This window comes from Gossypium hirsutum, chromosome D06, assembly GCF_007990345.1.
Source record: "Gossypium hirsutum isolate 1008001.06 chromosome D06, Gossypium_hirsutum_v2.1, whole genome shotgun sequence".
Taxonomy (NCBI): domain Eukaryota; kingdom Viridiplantae; phylum Streptophyta; class Magnoliopsida; order Malvales; family Malvaceae; genus Gossypium; species Gossypium hirsutum.
Genome location: NC_053442.1, coordinates 21,775,377 through 21,796,242, shown reverse-complemented (window position 1 = coordinate 21,796,242; position 20,866 = coordinate 21,775,377). Strand labels below are relative to the sequence as shown.

The 20,866-nt window shown below is 35.2% G+C and overlaps 1 pseudogene; it reads right to left on the bottom strand.

Moving 5' to 3' along the window:
• Positions 1 to 67: 67 nt before the first annotated feature.
• On the bottom strand, positions 68 to 18,931 carry LOC107900050 (beta-adaptin-like protein A; annotated as a pseudogene).
• Between the last annotated feature and the right edge of the window lie 1,935 nt (positions 18,932 to 20,866).

Here is a 20,866-nt window from a genome sequence, read left to right as displayed (position 1 = left end):
TCTTCCTACTAGAAAAGGAAAGAGCATCTTTGACATCTAGCCATCAAATGAGGAAAGCATTTAGTGCTCAGGAAATGCCAAATTTGGACAAAGCCGACTGGAAAAGAGTTGAGAATACCTGGGATGTACTTTGATAATCAGCTTTGATCTTAATTTGGGCTTTAGCAGATGATGTGTTGATTATACATTCTACGAGATAATTAGATGTCGATGACTCCATTTTTTTGCGCAAAGAAGAAAAACTTTAAGTTCGGGGATTGACCGCCCGATGCAATGCAGTGGATGGAATGGCTTTGCATGTGCCGAACAAGAGCTTGAGGAGCCATCAGTGCCACGATGCCTTGAAGGCTTACTGAGTGCTCCTGGACAGATTACTTGACACGATGAGTTCCAAGAAAGGTGCACATAATCGCATATATAAGCAAAGCTTTCCCAAGTATCAAGAATGGCATAATGGAGAACACATGGTTTCCATTCTAGGGACCATCTAGGAAAGGCCTAAAAGTTCTGTCGTTATAGGGGTATCCATAAGAAGGGTCTGTAAGATCGAATCCAATTGCAATTGCAATTCCATTTCCTATATATTTCCTGAAAAAGTAGTCTATCTCACGAGCTTCATTCATTGTGGGAGTAATATATACCACTCGCTGCTTTTGAAATATTTTACGAACTGCAGGAAGTGAAAAAGTGTTGGCAAATCAGATGTTCGAACGAGACCGTTCAGGAACATAGGTTGTGGGTAACTAAAGAGGTAGCGAGACTGACAGCTTTCTCTATGAGCTTACAAGCTTAGCTTTTGTTTAGCTTTAGGGGTGGCAACTAAAGAGGTAGCGAGACTGACAGCAACTGCAGGAAACGTGACTTTCATTTTTTTTATGGAAACTTGAGTCGTTTAATATCGCTACACAAACCTGTGATAAAGCAACTGGCAATTGGCGCCACCTCTGCTGAAATGTGCTTGGATCCCGGAGTAGCTTTTGTATTAAGCTTCAATTGAGGAGATGGAGTAGCAGGTGCAGCTGCTGGTAAACCAACACCAAGCAGATCATCAATTGCCGAGCTTGCTGCTTGTGAAGAATGGCCTGCTGCGGTGGGATTTGATATTGCCAATTCTCTCTGTGTAGACGAACCATCATAAGGAGCTGTATATGCAGAACCATTATTAGTTGAACCTCTAGTTTCCTCTTTCTCAGAAGTAGTTAAAAGCAGATCCTTATCATTTTCCTCAACTCTCAGAGCAGAAACAACGTTATCTGCTGCTTCTCCATCGATAGATTTCCGAGCTCATCTGAAAACTCAAATGGACCCGTGTTCCTTATCTGTAAACATGTAAGATGGCTGCATATATTTACAAATATCAGTTGACACTCATTATTATTATTTGAGTAACACAATCTAATTACGTTCCTAAAAGGAGATGCAGAGTGGATATTGATAAAATTGTTCTCAATGTAAAATTGTTCACATTCATATAAAATGCTTACAAACTATTTATAAATTATAGATAACCCTTTAAAACAAAAAAAAAATTGAAAATATTAAAATCTAATAATAACCAATGACTCTTGACTTTTCATTCTCCTAAACAAAAACTACTAATTTAAACCCATTAAAAAACAACATAACTCTTGACCTTTCAACTCTTGACCTTTCACTTACATAACTCTTAACTTTTCATTTAAGTTTATTTAACAAAACTCCCCTGTAAACTTAAATGCTTCTACCATCTTTCATGCCGATTAATTTCTTGTAGTTGTCGAAGAGTACCGTCTGTAGCGGTTTTGTAAAGATATCCGCGACTTGGTCTCGACTTGCCACATGCACTAATTTCACACTTCTTTCCTTTACATGATCTCGGATGAAATGAAAACGAATGTCAATGTGTTTGCTTCTCTCATGATTCACTGGGTTCTTTGCCAACTCAATCGCTGATTTATTGTCAACTCGTATCTCAGTTGCACCGAGTTGTTGTTGCTCCAACTCACCCAACAAATTTCTGAGCCATATAGCATGGCACACACACCAAGATGCTGCCACATATTCAGCTTCACATGTCAATAGTGTCACGATTGGTTGCTTCTTTGAAAGCCAAGCAAATGCTGTGTTACCCATAAAGAACACATATCCCGATGTATTTTTCCAATCATCTAAGTCTCCGCACCAATCACTGTCAGAATACCCAATCAATTTGTAATCTTCCATATTTGAATAGAATAACCCAAGTGACACCGTTCCTTGAATGTATCGTAGGATTCGCTTTAAAGCCTTCCAATGTGAATAAACCGACTCCTCCATGAATCGACTTACAATGCCAACACTTAGCGAAATGTCAGGCCTTGTGCAAGTGAGATAGCGAAGGCTTTCCACCAAACTCCGATATTTGCTCGGGTCGACTCGTTCTCCTCCATCGAATTTCGAGAATTTTACACCTGGTTCCATTGGTGTTGATACCGGGTTGCAATGTGCCATCTTGTACTTCTTCAAAATTTCCTTTGCATATGTCCCTTGTGACACAAAAATACTTGTCTCTTCTTGTCTAACCTCCAAACCAAGGAAATACTTCATTAAACCCAAATTTTTCATCTCGAATTCTTGTGTCATCTTACTCTTAAAATCTAGTACCATCTCACCATTGTTCCCCATAAAAATGATGTCATTGACATAAAGAGCAACAAATAACATATTACCTCCATTCTTCTTCACGTAAACGGCATGTTCATAAGGACATTGTTTGAACCCGTTCTCCTTGAAGTATGTATCGATACGAGTATTCCATGCCCGCGGTGCTTGCTTCAACCTGTAAAGTGCCTTCTTCAATTTCAACACCTTCTTCTCCTCTCCATTTTTCATGTACCCGGGTGGTTGTTCGATGTAGACTTCTTCTTCAAGCACACCATTCAAGAATGCCGACTTGACATCCATTTGAAATATCGGCCATTTAAATTGTGCCGCTTGTGCAATGAGCAACCAGATTGTCTTCATTCTTACAACGGGAGCAAATACCTCATCATAATCGATCCCTTCCTTTTGCTTATATCCCTTTGCAACAAGTCTCGCCTTGTACCATTCTAACTCGCCTTGAGCATTCATCTTTCTTTTGAACACCCACTTCACACCAATGGGTTGACTTCCTTTCGGCAATTCCGTTAACTCTCATGTGTTGTTGCGGTCAATTGCTTTAATCTCCTCATCAATAGCAGTTTGCCACTTCTTGTCTCACACCGCCTCTTCAAAACTTATATTCTCGGAATCTGCCAAAAGACATACAATATGTACCTCACTTGTTGAATCATACAAATCTTGCAAACTTCGCTGATTCGGTACATGTGCATAGGCCTCACTACCGAATACTTTGAAATGAGAAATTGATAGTTTTTGTCCGCTCCAAGCCTCTTGTGGTGTTTGATCATCCAACTTCGCATGTGGACATCGATTTTGCACATAGATGGCACACTGCACGGCTTCTGCTCAAAATTCCTTTAGTATCTTCTTGCTCTTGAGCATTGACCGAACCATGTCGAGAACAATCCGGTTCTTCCTCTCGGCCACACCGTTTTGTTGGGGAGAGTACGGTGCAGTTAGGAATCGTCTTATGCCTTGCTCCTCACAATACTCCATGAAAGCTGTCTAAGTATACTCGCCACCTCTATCAGATCGTACAAATTTGATGTGTCTACCAGTTGCTTTTTCCACCATCACTTTGAATTTCTTAAACACCTCGAATGCCTCAGATTTTTCTTTAAGAAAATAAACCCAAGTTTTTCGTGAGAAATCATCGATAAAGGAAATGAAATACCTTTTATCGCTAAAAGATTCAAGGGTGATTGGTCCACATATGTCGGTATGAATTAATTCGAGAAGTTACTTAGCCTGATATTCAACATTCTTTTGAAACGAAGTTCTCACATGCTTACCGAGCACACATTCTTCACAAAATTTTCCTTCATAGTCCATGTTTGGTAGCCCGTGAACCATGTTCTTCTTCGCCAACTCGTTTAGACCACCATAATGTAGGTGGCCAAAACGGAGATGCCATAGCAACGCCTTGTCTTCAACGTCGACTTGCAAACATTTTTCTCGAACGCTTCTCAAATTCAACTTGTACATGCGATTTCTCCCCATTTCAACTTGAGCGAACAAACGCCCTTGCTTATCTTTCAAGTGTAACACCCGATCTTTCATAAATATCGAATAACCTTTTTCCATGAGTTGCCCCATACTCAAAATATTGCTCTTGAGGTCTGGTACGTAATACACATCTTGGATTGACCCAACTAACCCATCATTTTGTAAATAGCAAATGGTACCTTGACCTTTTACCTCAACCTTCGACGCATCTCCAAATGACACATGTCCCGTTTCAACCTTTTGCATCTCTTTGAATAGGTGCTTGAGCCCGCACATATGGTTGCTTGCACTCGTGTCAAGGTACCACACCATGTTGTTGGTGGTGTTGACTTCGTTGTGTGCCATCAAGAGAAAACCTTCTTTTGCCTCCTCATTTTCCGTGGTTAGGTTGGTTGTCTCTTCCACCTTTTTTGAGACGCGACATTCTTTCGCAAAGTGTCTAGCCTTACCACAATTGTAACACTTATCAAAGTTACAATCCTTCGCATAGTGACCATATTTTCCACACTTGTAGCACTCGATATTAGAATAATTTGACCATCTGCCTCTTCCACGACCACGTTTTCTTCCACGCCAATTTTGTTGGTTTGAATGCTCATTCTCCTCATAATTCCCTTCTTTACTGCGGCCTTTTCCACCACGACCATTTCCTCGATCTCCACGACCACGGCCTCTACCTCGAAAGCTTTGAGAATAGAGAACCTTTTCGTCTTTGATTGATGCATTGGTTTGAAGTGCTTGCTCGAGTGTCTCTTCTTTCTTCTTCTTCTTACGTTGTTCATGTGCCTCGAAAGAACCTACGAGTTCATCGACTGTGAGCGTTGCTAGATCTTTTGACTCTTCTATGGCACATACGACATTCTCGAAACTATCAGTTAACGATCTCAAAATCTTCTCCACAACTCGTGCATCGGTTAACGCTTCTCCATTTCGATTGAGTTGGTTCACCATGGTTTGAACACGCGTGATGTAGTCGGAGACACCTTCCGATTCCTTCATCTTCATGCCTTTCAACTCACCGCGAAGAGTTTGAAGGCGGACTTGTTTAACTCGGTCAGCTCCTTTGTACACCTTTGCTAAAATGTCCCACGCTTCTTTTGGATTTGTCGTACTTGCAATCTTCTCAAAGCCCGACTCGTCAACAGCTCGGAATAACATGTACAATGTCGCCTTATCTTTCGATCGCATTTCTTTCAACGCATTGTTTTGAGCCGCCGTATATCCTGCAGTAGTTGTCGATTCTACGAAACCTTCTTGGACCACCTCCCAACCATCTTGAGACTCGAGAAGAGCTTTCATTTGGATGCTCTAATTCTCATAGTTCACCTTTGTTAGTCGAGGCAGCGGCACATTACTGGTCACACTCTCCATAGCTCTGATACCAATTTGATAAAATTGTTCACATTCATATAAAATGCTTACAAACTATTTATAGATTATAGATAACCCTTTAAAATAAAAAAAAAACTAAAAATATTAAAATCTAATAATAACCAATGACTCTTGACCTTTCATTCTCCTAAACAAAAACTACTAATTTAAACCCATTAAAAAACAACATAACTGTTGATCTTTCAACTCTTGACCTTTCACTTACATAACTCTTAACTTTTCATTTAAGTTTATTTAACAGATATGGTACACTAAATTGTTTAATAGAAGAAAGTAAACCCTCGAGTAAAATTAAGAAAATGCTTGGAAAAGCACAATGCTGTTATAACAGCAGAGAAATGAAACTGTGTACTTAGGCTAAGGCATATTCTCTTTAAGTTATGATGCATGGATAGCATTTTCCTTGTAAGAAATTTGGGCAACCTAAAAAGTTGAAATAGTAATTGATACCATCCGTTTTTAACTCATTAACTTTGATTAATTGAAAACAACAAACTATGTAACTAGCTAAGGCATATGCCTTGTCTTTGCCTTAATTTCTTTTCCCTTTTTTATATGCAGATTGGATGCATTAACAGCTCATTACAAGAACTTTAAGAACAGTTTTAACTACAAAAAAGGTGTCCTATAACATGAAGTTGAAAGAAGCAGCTAGCAATTTCAAAAAGAAAAAAAAGCTGCTAGTGTATTAAAAAAGAAGAAGAAGAAGTTGGTAATTACCTTCTGGTATACAACAGATAAACTATTAAAAATGCGATCTTTGATTTTACTGCATTGAATAAAGAGCTTGCTTTGGAGGTTCACCACACGTTTTGCTACAATCGACCCAATTAAGCAACAAATAAAAAAATAGCGGAATAAATTAAGAAATTGGACATACAATTTTAAGGTGGAAAAATCCCTCTAAAGAGGATAAAAAATCACGGGTAAAGATAATTTTACTATAATAGCAAAAGAACAAAGAGTACAAATAATTTTACTATAATAGCAAAAGAACGAAAAGTACAAAAGATAGATATAAAAGCTAAACCCCGAAAACCCAAAAACAAAGAACTCTCAAAATGTAAACACAAAATTCTCTAAATGTGTTATGAGTTCTAATCTCTAATGGGTGTATTTTCTAAGGTTGTAAAATAACCTATTTATAGGCTAAATTAGTAAGTCAAATAAACTATGCTAATAAATGTTAAATATATTATACTAATAAATACTAAATCTTCTAGAAAAAAAATATATTTTGTTTAACTTGACTTGCAAGCAATCTCTTAGAATTTGGGTCAAACAACTCTAATAATCTCCACCTTGACACGAATTCTTACAATTTCATCTTTGCCAAAGCTCTCCACGAGCCTATCTTGAACTATGTAGGGAATTAACTGAGTCAAATTGGTGTTTAGAAGCTGGAAGACTTCTAGCCTTCGACTTGTGCACTCCCAAATCAAAACTAACTTGGGTCTAATTTTCACAAACACAGTGCCCTAACTTTTCAAAACCTGCACCCAAAAGGGAACCACTCTTCAACGAAATAGTCATACATTTTTCCCTCCTATGACCAAGTTGCCTCTGCTCCAAACGAGTTGACTTCGACTCCGTAACGGACGAAGGACGTCCGATTTCACCGGTTACTGTATAACTTTACAAAATATAAAGACTATCGATTTTTTTTACCTTTTAACAAAACGAGATCTCCACGAGATACTTTAATGCCGCTCGACTCGATGTTGATTCAGCATCCTTTCAAGTCTAAAATACTCAAGGAGATGAGATTCTTTCGTAAATCAGGTACATACCTGACATCTGAGAGTGTCCTAATCGTCCCATTTTGTATCTTAATCTTAATAGTACAAATACCAATTACCTTACTAGATGAATCGTTTCCCATATGTACAACTCCACATTCAACCAAACTGTATGTGGAGAACCATTCTTTATTGGGACACATGTGGAAAGAACATCCTGAATATAGGATCCACTCGGACGTGAGCTTGGAGTTATCTCTCATTGACACTAACAAGAAATCATCATCGCTTTCATCTGCCAAATTAGCACCAGCTACATCTTCCTCGTTACTCTTAGTAGCTCTTTTATTTCGCAGTTATAACAATCTACTTTGACGTGACCTAACCTTTTACAATAGTGGCACCTTTTGTCTCGTTTCTTTAACGTTACCAAAACGGAAGCTTGTCTATCTGCCTTGCTATCCAAACCAAACTTATTGTCGAGTTTGTCTCTACTCAACAAATGACCCTTCACATCTTCAAACGAGAGTGTCTCTGCCATAAATCAGGGTCTCCCTAAAAGACTTGTATGAAGGGGGTAAAGAGCACAATAATAGTGTAGCCTGATCTTCATTGTCAATATGAACCTTAACGTTCTTTAAATCATTTAAAAGAGTAATGAATTGACTGATGTGATCTCTAAAAAGCTCACCTTCGTTCATGCGAAACGTAAATAGACGTTGTTTCAACACTAAATGGTTAGCCAAAGACTTAGTCACATAAAGAGTTTCTAAAGTCACATAAATAGTTTCTAACCTTTTCCACAAGGCAAATGAAGTCTTGTTCATCTATACCTCTTGCAATACCGTATTTGTGAGGCACAACTGGATTGCAGACAAGGCCTTTTCATCAAGCTCTTCCCATTCTGTTTAATTTAGATTCTCAGACTTTTTCCCGATAACAACCTTTTTCAAGTCGGTTTGAACTAGAATTGCCATCATCTGAACTTGCCACAGATTGAAATTTGTCTCACCATGGAACTTCTCAATTTCAAACCTTGTTGCTGCCATCTCTGAACGGGCTAATCAATGAAAATTGAACTAGCACTGATACCACTTATTAGGATCGACCCAATTAAGCAACAAGTAAAAAAATAGCAGAAAAAATTGAGAAATTGAACACACAAATTTAACGTGGAAAAACCACGGACAAAGATAATTTTACTATAATGGAAAAAGAACGAAGAGTACAAAAGATGGAGATAAAAACTAAACCCCAAAAACTCGAAAACAAAGAACCTTCAAAACGTAAACACAAAATTCTTTAAATGTGTTATGAGTTCTAATATCTAATGAGTGTATTTTCTAAGGTTGTAAAAGAACCTATTTATAGGCTAAATTAGTAAGTCAAATAAACTATGCTAATAAATGCTAAATATATTATACTAATAAATACTAAATCTTCTAGAAAGAAAATATATTTTGTTTAACTTGACTTGCAAGCAACCTCTTAGAGTTTGGGTCATACAACTCTAATAGATACATTATACTATAAAATCCTATAGTAGAACAAGCTCTGTCATGAACATCTTGCAGTCATGCTGAAGGTTTAATTGATTGTGTCCAGAAAACAAACAGTACTTTTGATATAAAAGTGGGAAGTAAAAGAAGACATTTAAAAAAAAAACCCTCATACAGTCATACCTGGTTTAAATCAGCAATACCTGCAGCCAATGCAGCTACCAATGCATTTTGGGTCTCAGGTGGACTTTTAAAAGAACATTTTATCACTGCAGTAAGAAGATGTAAATGGACCTGTCCAATGGCATAATCCATCAACCAAGTAAATGAGTTAATTAAAAACACAGATCTTTCAAACAGGCAATATTCTATTGTTAATAGATAACAAATACTCAATCTACAACAAGAAGATAGCAGCAGTGCCCTTCGTTGTGGAATGAAATGAAAGAGAAAACAGCTTGGATGGAGAGGAAAAAAGAGGGGGTGGTGAGGTTAAGCAGGGCACTAGATGTGGGTTAACTAAAGTTACTAAACACATAAAATAAGTCCATGAGATCAAGTACCTAAGACGATTAACATTTTTTATGCAACTATACTATTAAGTAAATAAAATTTGCACATTTGCATCACATTGCCACTAGAAAGACATGAACAAAAACATCAAAGGACCAACAGTGGTTGGCTAATGAGATAATAGAAATAGCCGGAAAGTTAAACTAAATGGCTGAACATTTTTTTCTCATAGAAGGGACCAATTCTAGAAAATGGCTCAAAAAAAAAAAGAACATGGCTTAAAATGGAATCATTGGACAATATATGTGAAGAATAATTACCTCGGCAGAATGCTCTTCATCCTAGTTTTGAACTGGACTCTCCAAAACATAAGGAGCATCTTGCATATCCTGTGAATATTCCCCAAACATCCATATAAGAGCTTGCTTTGCCTTTGGTTCTTGTACATTTTTACTGCTTATGCTCCCAACCACAGCAATGCAATCATGGCTCCACTGAGGATATTTTCTAAGAAGATATTTCACAAGCACCTGCATAAAAGAACTCATGTAGATCTAGCTGGCAATAGGGAACTATTGAAAGTTTTCAAGAGAGCATTTAATAAAACTGTTTTGTATTTTATTAATTAAAGAATTGAATTTAAATAGAGAAAAGAGTCTTAACCTAATTAGAGAAAATAATTCCCTTATTCTAATAAACTACTAAAAGATAAAATAATCCTAGAACATCTCAAATGATTTATTCTAATATTTATCTACCTAAATAACTTTAAAATATATCCCCAAAATATATGGGTTTCACATATTTCAACACCCTCCCTCAAGTTGCCCAGAATATATGGGTTTTACATATTTCAACACTCTATCTCAAGTTGGTGCATATATATCAATCGTGCTCAAATTGCTTACAAGAAAATCAAAGCTTCTCTTAGAGAGCCTTTAGGTTAGTATGTCAGCAATCTGTTGTTTTGAAGGAATAAACGGCATGTACACTTGGCCTTCTTCAATTTTCTTCTTAATAAAGTGTCTATCAATCTCAACATGTTTAGTTCTGTTATGTTGGACTGGGTTGTGAGCAATACTAATGGCAGCTTTACTATCACAGTACAACTTCATTGGTGAAGTTATTGGTTTCCTCAGCTCATCCATAATTCTTTTTAGCAACATCATTTCACAAATTCCTTGAGCCATTGATCTAAACTCAGCCTTTGCACTACTTCGTGCTACAACACTTTGTTTTTTTCTTTGCCAAGTCACAAGGTTTCCCCAAACAAATGTACAATATCTTGATGTAGATCTTTTATCTATTATTGAGCTTGCCCAGTCTACATCTATATAAGCTTCAATTCCTCTTTGTTCGGATTTCTTAAAGAATAAGCCCTTTTCAGGTGAACTCTTCAAGTATCTCAGAATCCAAAGCATTTCTTCTTCATGTTCCTCCATTGAGGAGTGCATAAATTGACCCACTAAGCTCACTACGAAAGCTATGTCTGTCCTTGTATGTGATAAGTAAATTAACTTACCAACTAATCTTGGGTACTGCCCTTTATCAACTAATCGACCTTTTTTATTTTTTAATTTTACATTTGGATCAATTGGTGTGTCAGTTGGGCGGCAACCACTCATCCCAGCCTCTTTTAAAAGATCAATCACATATTTTTTTTGAGAGACCACAAAACCCTTATTTGATCGAGCAACTTCCATTCCAATAAAGTATTTCAAAGAACCCAAGTCTTTGATCTCAAACTCTAATGCTATATGTTCCTTGAGACGTCTTATTTCATCCACACCATCTTCTATAAGAATGATATCATCAACATAAACTATAATAATTTCTATACTACCTCTTTGTGAGTGTCGATAGAACATTGTGTAATCATATTGCCTTTGTGAGTAACTTTTTTTTTAACAACTTGAGTGAACCGTTCAAACCAAGCTCGAGGAGACTGTTTTAGACCATACAAAGATTTCCTGAGCTTACATACTCAAATTCCAAATTTTTCTTCAAAACCTAGAGGAGGATCCATGTAAACTTCTTCTTCAAGCTCGAGGAAAGCATTCTTCACATCTAGCTATTGTAAAGACCAATCAAGATTAATAGCAATTGATAAAAGAACTCTAACAGGATTTAATTTGGCTACTGGAGCAAATGTTTCAAAATAATCTATCTCGTATGTTTGAGTGTACCCTTTATCCACCAGCGGGCTTTGTATCTATCTAAAGATCCATCCAATTTGAATTTGGTTGTGAACACCCATTTACAGCACACTATTTTTTCCCTACAGGTAATTCTATTGTTTCTCATATACCTATTTTTTTCAAGAGTGCGCATCTCCTCTAAAATAGCCTTCTTCCACTCAGGAACCTGTAAAGCATCTTTCACATTTTTGGGTATTTTCATAGTATTGAGACACGAAACAAAGGCTGAGAATGTTGAAGACAAGGCTTTATAGGACACAAAGTTAGACATTGGATATATGACAACATTTCTAACACATTTTCTTTTAGCAATTGAAATATTTAAATCAGAAAATTCATTGGTTGGAATATGAGCTTTACCTGGACTTTTGACAAGATCTTGCGGGTTGGATTCTTGGTGGTGAATCTGGTGGATTCCACTTTCTTGATTTCGATTTCTTTTTGAGTAAACAATTAACTCTTTTGTTTGTTCTTTATTCTCATGATCAGACTCTACACTTTCATACTCTTTTTTATTAACAACATTAACATTATTAATTTTACCCTAAGCTCATAAATTCGTCTTCCCCATTATTAGAATCTCTATGTTGTATATTCCTAGTCTTTTTTTGATCAATTATAAAATCTTCCTTATTATAATTCCCTCCCTGAAGATTAGAATCGAAGTAAGATTGCGTTTCAACAAATTTGGCATCCATGGTAACAATAATCTTCCTATCAATTGGATCATAACATTTGTAACCCTTTTTATTAGAAGCATAGCCAATAAAGACACATTTTTTTGCTCTAAGATCTAGTTTACCTTGGTTGTGAAGATGAACAAAAACACTACACCCAAAAATTCAAAGGGATAAATCCGTGATCAATTTAGAGTTAGGAAAGTTATCTTTAAAGAGACAGAAATAAGTTCTATAGTTTAGAGTTTTACTGGGCATTCTATTAATAAGATATGTAACTGTTAACAAGGCTTCGCCCCAAAGATAATGTGGTACTTGACTAATGAACATCAAAGCTCTAGTTACTTCTAGAAGATGTCGATTTTTTCTTTCTACAATCCCATTTTGTTGTGGTGTATTTGTACAAGAGCTCTAGTGGACTACTCCATGTTTGGTTAACAAAAAACCTAATTGTTCACTAAAAAATTCCCCACCATTGTCACTCCGAAATACTTCTATTCTCACATCAAATTGTGTTTTCACCATAGCATAAAAAGACCGAAACACATTTTTAACTTCAAACTTATCTTTTAATAAAACGACCCAACAAATGCAAGTATGATCATCAATAAATGTGACAAACCAACATTTTCCTGAAAAAGTTGAAACTCTCGAAGGTCCCCAAACATCACTATGACTTAATGAAAAAGGTTTTGAAGCTTTATATTTTTGAGGTGGAAAGAATAACCAATGATGTTTAGCTAATTCACAAAATTCACAGTGATATGAAAAAGGGCTTTTATTTTTAAATAGATTAGGTGACAAATATCTTAAATAGTAAAAGTAGGATGTCCAAGCTTATAATGTCAAATCATAACCTTATCAAAACTAGAAACAAAATTTAAACACAAAGTAGTTGTTGGTTGACTTAGATGGTCGTCGTTAAGAAAGTAAATTCCACCAGATTCTTTAGCATTGACAATATCCTCCCCGAGACCATGTCCTGAAATTTACACATAGAGGAGTCAAATATAACATGAAAATTCGAGGACTGGGATAATTTACTGACCGATATGAGATTACAAGCTAGATTTGGCACATGTAAAAAATCATGTAAAACTAAGGATGGAAAAATTTTAACGGTGCCTTTCCTGGCTATTGCCGAGAACGACCCATTTGCTACTTTGATCTTTTTTATTCTTGCATAAGGTGTGTAAGTTGAGAAAATAAAATGACTACTAGTCATATGATCACTAGTTCCAGAATCAATAATCCACGTGTTTGTTTTACAAGGCTCAAACTGAAAAAATAGAAAAATCAGTACCTGATTGGGCAAAGGAGGGAGAAGGATTATTGGATGAGTTAGGAATAGAAGAATTCATTCGAAACTGTGGTGATTGAAAATGCTTGTGTAGATGCTCTAATTGTTCGTTAGTGAATGAAGACCATTCCAAAGAACTTTGGCCCTCATAATTTTCATTAGTTGCTTGGAAAGCTCTGTTATCCCCTAATTGTGAATCACGACCATTGCCACTTTTCTTTATTCCATTCGTCAATTTTTCATGGAGCTTCCAACACGTTTCTTGAGTGTGCCAATATTTTTTGCAGTGATCGTATAAAGGTTTTTTTTCTTTTTTTCACTATCATCATTATTTTTAACAGTTACAAGAGCAAAATTATCATCATTAGTTTCAAATGCTAGCCTTAACATTACTTTTCTCCTTGTCTCCTCTCTTTTAATCTTAGAAAAAATCTCACAGAGTCTTGGAAGCGATTTTTTTCCTAAGATCCGAGATCTCACTTCATCAAATTCTTTATTTAAACCAACCAAAAATAAATAAGCTCATTCCTTCTTGTCTTTTTTTCATAGCTTTTACACCATCTCCGGGACACTCCCATTCATCATTATAACACTCATCCAGTTCTTGCCAAAAAGACATCATCTCATTATAATAAAAAGTAACTTCCTTTTCCCCTTGTCTAGCTTTCCAGAGTTTTATTTTTAACTTAAAGATCTGTGAAGCGTTTTCTAAATCTGAACAGGTGTCTTTCATAGCGTCCCAAACATCTTTAATAGTCGGGAGAAAAAAATTGTTTACCTATGGATGCTTCCATGGAATTAATAAGCCACGCAATTAGCATATAATTTTTTGACCTCCACTTGCTCATATTTTGATCGCCCATCTGTGGTTGCTTGACTTTTCTAGTTAAATGACCTAGTTGCCGCGCCCATCAATTACTAACTTTAAGGATTGCGACCATTCTAGATAATTCTTGCCATTCAACTTGTGAGATGTCAAAGAGAGGTGAAATGCCTCTGTCCCTTGAGTTATTGTACTCTCGGTAGTTGTTTCAACGATAGAACTTTCTACCTCTGTTTGATTGTTGGATCTCTTATCATCAGTGAAGGTTGTTTTAACCATGATGTTACTAGAGATTTAACCTCACTCAGATGTCATGAAAGTTTTCAAGAGAGCATTTAATAAAACTATTATGTATTTTATTAACTAAAAAACTGAATTTAAATAGAGAAAAGAGTCATAACCTAATTGGTAAAATAATTCCCTTATTCTAATAAACTACTAAAAGATAAAATAAAATAATCCTAGAATATCTCAAATGATTTAATCTAAGATTTATCTACCTAAATAACTTTAAAATATATCCCAAAATATATGGGTTTCACATATTTCAACAACTATTACACTTTCTATTTTGGCATAAAACTATAAGAAGAGGCTAGGAAACTATGCATATATTTAATATAGCAAACATCTATTGCGAAATGACTATTCATGTGAACTGCGAACTCACCAAAATTGTGAGCTCACCAAAAAATGTGAGCTCACCAAGACAGCAAGCTCACCAAACTTGAGAGCTCACTTGTGAGTTCTTCACTCTGCAAGTTGGCAAGAAACAGTGATGATTTTTTATTAGACGTTTGGGTTGCTAATTAGACTAAAATCAGCCAACAATGAAGCAAATTAACTAAATCTAGTTGCAAGACTAAGCCAAGTTATAATTATTTTATTATTATTTTTAGCTTATTTAAGCTTTCTTATTCCTATAAACATCATTAACCAGTTTTTAATGAAACTGCAGCTCACAAGCTGTTTCTTCTTCAAATTGTTTGATTCTTTTTGCTTTTATGTCAATCTTTCCTTCATCAAATCTCCACACAACATCTATTATAGGCTTAACTATTTATTCACCAGAGCTTCAGCAGTCATAAACTTTCTCAATTTCAAGAAATTGAAGAAGCCTATCAACAATTGCATTTACATCATACTGCTGCAGTGTAATACCCCTAACCCATATCCATTGCCGAAATAGGGTTACAGAATTACCGAATTTTATAGATCAAATACATATATTTCATACCATTTAACATTCATATCAAAATTCGATCATAATCAATCATATTGTCCCTTATATAAGCCCTCGAGGCCCAAAATACACATTTGAAACAAGTCGAGACTAAACTGGGTACTTAGAGAATTTTTTGCAAAACTTCAAATTTTTTCCTAGGTGTAGGGGACACACGCCCGTGTGACCAGGCCGTGTGGCTCACACAGTCTAGAGACACGCTCGTGTTTTGGGCCATGTGGGCATTCGAAGTAGGGCACACGATCGTGTCCCATCCCGTGTCCAAATTAGAGTGCTCACTGACTTAGGTCACACGACCAAGCCACACGCCCGTGTGCTAGGCCATGTATGCATACTGAATCGCATTAATTAGGTGTAGAGGCCACACGGCCAAGCCACACGCCCATGTACTAGGCCGTGTGAAAATTTTAGAGCATTCTGTTTCTTAATTTTTAAGATGCAGAGGACACACGGCCAGATCACATGCCCATGTGCTAGGCCGTGTGTCATACACGGCTGAGACACACGCCCGTGTCCCTGCCCATATGGACGAAAATAGTCCAATTCCAAGGCCACTTTTCTCACCCAATTTGTCTTCCACCTACATCAACACTTCAACACTTTCACCAACCAATACAAGACATTCAAATCAAGTAAAAACCAAGTTTAACACATATCATAACACCCCATATGTCCTAGCATTCAATCTTACCTAATTGACCATATAAACATATATGCATATTTGTTCAATCATATTATCTAAAACCATACATTACCATATTTAAAAATTATCCATTACTCAACCACATTAAACACATCAAACATATTAAGCCACACATACATATAGATATCTAAATATGTCCAACTCAAGCCATTCCAATGGCTATTTACAACAAAATATTTTTAAGCCAACATTGACTAATTTACCTTATACATTTCATTATAACCAAAATTAGTTTTCTATATATACCGAAATGGGCTGATGGATAGTATGATGTGGCTCTGACCAGCTTCCAACCTTTACAAGCTTCAGAGTACTATAAGACAGAGAAAATAAAATATAGTACGCATTTAATACTTAGTAAGTTCGTATAACAGGAAATTAACTTACCATACATTTGCATTTAAGGTAAGCATACATAATACAACCAAAACAATTTGGCTAGTAACCTAAACACATAATCTCATCAAACATGTTAGTCATGTATTTTACATGAATACCAAGAATCATATATGAGCTCACCAAATATCAAATTCCATGTTCATAATTTCCACTTCTTGTGTTCATACATCAATTCCATATATGTCGTGCATATACGGGTAATTATTCATCAAACTCTTATTTTCTCAGATCAGGATTTTACTTGTTGAATCATTTAAAATGTCGATGGATACACGGGTAATACACACGAGGTGCACAAATCTGAAATCTGTCAATTTGTATTCGAGAATGCTCATACGAGTACATAACGGAAAGCTCTTTCGAGCTATATAACGAGAAGCTCATGTGAGCCATGTAACAGGAAGCTCCGGAGAGCCATTAATCGGGAAACTCACGAAGAGCCTTTAATCGGGAAGCTCCAAAGAGCCATATATCGGGATACTCATAAGAGCTACAGTGTCTCCACAACACATGTAGGATCACAACCAATCGGGATGCTCCGAAGAGCTATTAACAGGAAGCCCGCAATAACCATATAACAGGAAGCTCGCAATAACCATATAATAGAAAGCTCATGAGAGCTAATAACGGGCCACTCTTTCGAGCTGTGGTGTGTCCGCAACACATGCAAGACCACAACCAATTCGGGAACCCTGTATCCATCGAATCTCATTTATCCAAACGAGACTTAACACTTATCAGACATTATTAGATATATGATCCATACATTATTCATGAAATTTTACACATTTAACATACATAACATTCAATTCAAATATATAAATATACAATTTAGTTACACAAACTTACCTTGACTATGTTCGTGTTTACAAAATCTACTAATCCGTCACTTTCTCTTTTCCACAATCTAACTCCGTATTTGATCTATCCAGATCTATACGAATGAATTTAACATCAATTGAATACAATTCATATTCAATTCACATCTCAGGAAAAATTACCATTTTACCCCTATACTTTTGATTAATTATAATTTCGTCCCTAGGCTCGAAAAATGAAATTCATGCAATTTAATCCTTATTCCAAGCCTAGCCGATTTTTACATATAACAATAGCAACCCATGTATTTCACAAAATTCAGAATTTTTCCATAAAATTTTCATCTTTACAATTTAGTCTCTAAATCATGATTTCATCAAAATTCACTTTACAAAAGTTGTTTATCTATCAACAACTTTTCATTTTCTATCATAAAAATTCATAATTCAACTATATTCATCCATGGAAAAACCCTAGTACTTTGATAAATTTGCAAATTAATCCCCGAGATAGCTACATTAAGCTATTACGATCTTGGAAATATAAAATTACTAAAAACGAGACAAGAAAACATACTTAATTAAGCCAAATAAGTTTATCTTTCTTCAAGTCTCCATAGCTAGGGTTTCCATGTTTATTATTTGGGAAAGATGATATAAAATGATTCTATTTTTTATTTAATTAAAATATCATGTTTTATTATTCCATCTTTCCAATTTAGTTTCTTTATTTAATTTTCTATTAATGACTAAGCATACTTATCTACTAACTCCTCTAAATGGTTTATTTACCATATAAGGACCTCTAATTTTGAATTCTATAGCTATTTGATACCTATAGCTACTAGAACTCAACTTTTGCATTTTATGCAATTTGGTCATTCCCATCTAATTAAACATGTAATCGGTAAAATTTTCTTAACAAAATTCCCATACGACATTCCTATCATGATGCAGACCATGCAATAATATTAAAATAATTTTCCTCTCGAACTCAAATTTGTGGTCTTAAAACCACTATTTTGATTTCACTAAAAACGGGTTGTTACATGTAGTGTTATTTTGTTAAGAGCTCTAATTGACTCTCTGGCAATGGGAATATCGATATTTGCAACATATTCACATGATTCTGTCACTGAAATTAGGTTACCAAGATCACATATCAGAATGCTCAAGAGGGAACAATGAAGATTTATTGATGTCATCTGTTTCCAGAGAGGCCCCAAAAATGAAACAGAAATGAAAGGCTTACCGATCTCGTAAGTATTGCTCTCATTTGCCACTGCAGTCAACATTTCAAGGTTCAGTCATTTGACAAAAGATGGTTCATTATACTGGCAATAGAAGTGTTTGTAATATGAGGAGAATATATACAGTGCTCACATCACCAAGAGATGCAGATGACTTAAAACAACATAAGATTGTTTTGGGCTTCCTGAACTAACAAGTGTCAAAAATGGTGCTTTGATACGTTCATACACCTTCACATAAAAGGACATTGTTAGAAAATTCATAGACCCATAAACAAGACATGGTGATATAAGATATTTTTAGTCTAACTAAAACAATCAAGTATGGTTTACTATCAAGGCTGATGATTCGGGGTCAAAGAAATCGGCACGGATATTTTTTTAAAAATGACAAGAAAAAATAACTTAATAACTAAATTAAAAATTTCATAAAGTATAAAAGATAACAGTGAGGAAGTTACTGGTGACTAACCAAGAAGCATGAAGAACAAGATCAAAATTGACTAAAAACAACTGTCTATGCATTGGATTAAGAGTCAGATGAAAGCACCTATTGATGAACATCTACTCCCATTCACTAAATTCCTTGATCCTAGACATAAGAAATTGCAAAACCATTAATCTAAAATAACACCACAGTACTTAGCCTTACTAATACAACACAATTAAGAATAGAACTTTCAGATCAATGACAGCATTATCACCAAAACAATGTAAGAAATGAAATTTATTATCACCAAAACAATGTAAGAAATGAAATTTTCCCTTTATTCTTATATATTTATCATAAAACATACCTATTCAATAGGTAATATATAACCGGTTTGCTAATCAAAGCTTCCCTTTCCCTCGATGCTTCTTAGGACGTGCTAGCTTTGGCACTCCAAATATCTTGTAAGGCAGACAAAAAATTTGTAAATACCTAATGAGACAAATAACTCATTAATCTGCAAGCCAATTAAGCAAATAAATATGAAATTCTTAACAATCAAATTCAAGCCTTTTAAATTGGCTCTCACTTAAGCATCTGAGCCATTGAGCATCAAACGCTTCAACATCGAAGGAAAATTTGCATCAATACAAGTGGAAGTTGAGATATTATAAAGTTTCAAAACCCCAATAACACTCACTATCCTCACGTAACCATTACTATCTTTCAATCTGAATCTTAATAGCACAACCAAATACTCCATCAGTTTCGTAGCATGCAACGAGCACAAGATCCGCAAGGCTAGTTCTTGCTAAATCTAAATAAAAGACTAATGAAAAAATAGACTCAGAGGTGAGGAAGCTAAATTGTATATTTGATTGACCAAATAGCAGTTTTAATATAGGTAATTTCAATAACATTAAAAACAAACTTTAATAGGTAGACATCTGGATAAATAAAAATTAAAAACTATTATTTATTAGGAAAATATCTTAACACCCTCCCTTAAACTATGTCTCAAGACATCAATTTAAGATTATAAAAAATAAAACCATTCAATCATCAATTGTAGCTTTTTTTGAAGAGCTACACCAAGCATCCTTCTAAGATTTTCAAACACAACTTATTTTAATGCCTTTCTTAGGATGTCAACTACTTGAATTTCACTATTACAAAACACTAAATCAATTACACCATCATTACACATATTACGTATAAAATGATCTATGATATCTATATGTTTGATTCTCTCATGAAGAACTAGATTTTCTAAAATATTTATTGATGAAATATTGTAATAGTAGATAGTTGTTCCTTCCTTTTGATGCTGCTAAAGTGTATCAAGCAATCTTCTCAACCAAACAGTTTAACAGGAGGATAAAGCTATTGCAACAAATTAAGCTTCTGTGGATGACAATGTCACAATCTTTTTCTTCTTTGATGACCATGATATTGCTCCAGAACTCATCATAAAGACAACCTAATGTTCTTTATATATCTTCAACATCGTTAGCATAACCACTATTTAGATTTTTCATATAACGACTAATTAAGTTAATACCAAGCTATTGGATTGGGTGTCCTAAGTGTAGTATTTTTGTCTATGCACACATATAATTTTTTCAAATAGATTGGTTAACAAAATTATTTATGAATTATATTAATATCCTTTATATATTGTCCTCACGTGATTTTTGAATGTAAAGAAAAATAAAAAAATATTAGCTCACTGGTTGTTTGATGTTTAAACTAAT